This window comes from Pinus tabuliformis, chromosome Q (assembly GCF_031772625.1).
Source record: "Pinus tabuliformis cultivar Carrire ecotype Pingquan chromosome Q, CPIR1, whole genome shotgun sequence".
Lineage (NCBI taxonomy): Eukaryota > Viridiplantae > Streptophyta > Pinopsida > Pinales > Pinaceae > Pinus > Pinus tabuliformis.
Window position 1 is genome coordinate 800573592 of NC_142296.1, and position 741 is coordinate 800574332.

Consider the following 741-nt stretch of genomic DNA (forward strand, 5'->3'; position numbering starts at 1 on the left):
TAGGGAGGACAAGAGAGAGTAAGGGAAGTTTGAGCAATGCCACACAAAGCCCGCATCAACTAACACCGACTACCCATCCGAGGGGACAAGATCACCACTCGCCGACACATGCCACGAAACATCACTTGAGGTATTTCAGCCAATCGCATTGCATTGGGCATGGACGACCAGCTCTATTGCTCCATAACACATTACAGGGAGTGCATTTGAATGGGATGCGATGCCCAGATAGACGTGCCCTCGACCAAGGCCTTGGGCACAAATTGCGTTAAAAAACTCAATGATTCATGGGATTCTGTAATTCACACTAAGTATCGCATTTCGCTACTTTCTTCATCGTAACAAGAGCTGAGATATCCATTGCTAAGAGTCGTTTCCACGTATTACCGAAAAATCTGCCACAACACTAAATAGGGGCACCCCCCACAAAAAATGTAAGGCTAAGGGCCAAAAAGAGGAAAGGAAGAAAAGCGCATGAAAGAAAGAGAAACAAAGGTTCCTACCCCCCTCACAGGAGGAGGCTCAAATGGAGAACAATCTCCCCAAGCCCCACGCGCTCGTAAAAAGGGGCAAATGCATGGAACAACAATCGAGAAGGACTAGGGTGGCCACCCCGGGAGCTCGCACTACTTTTAATCCTTTCCGAACACCAGCCCACAACAATTCCCCCTTTTCTCTGTAGAGCTAGGGATCAAAAGGAAGAAGGGAAGAAAACAAGGTGAAAGAAATAGAGGTCAAACA

General features: G+C 47.5%; 1 non-coding gene across 1 annotated transcript; it reads right to left on the reverse strand.

The window, feature by feature from the left end:
- Positions 1-218: 218 nt before the first annotated feature.
- LOC149221900 (5.8S ribosomal RNA) lies at positions 219-372 on the reverse strand. Its single transcript, XR_016249759.1, has one exon. It is a non-coding gene; the product is annotated as a 5.8S ribosomal RNA (ribosomal RNA).
- Between the last annotated feature and the right edge of the window lie 369 nt (positions 373-741).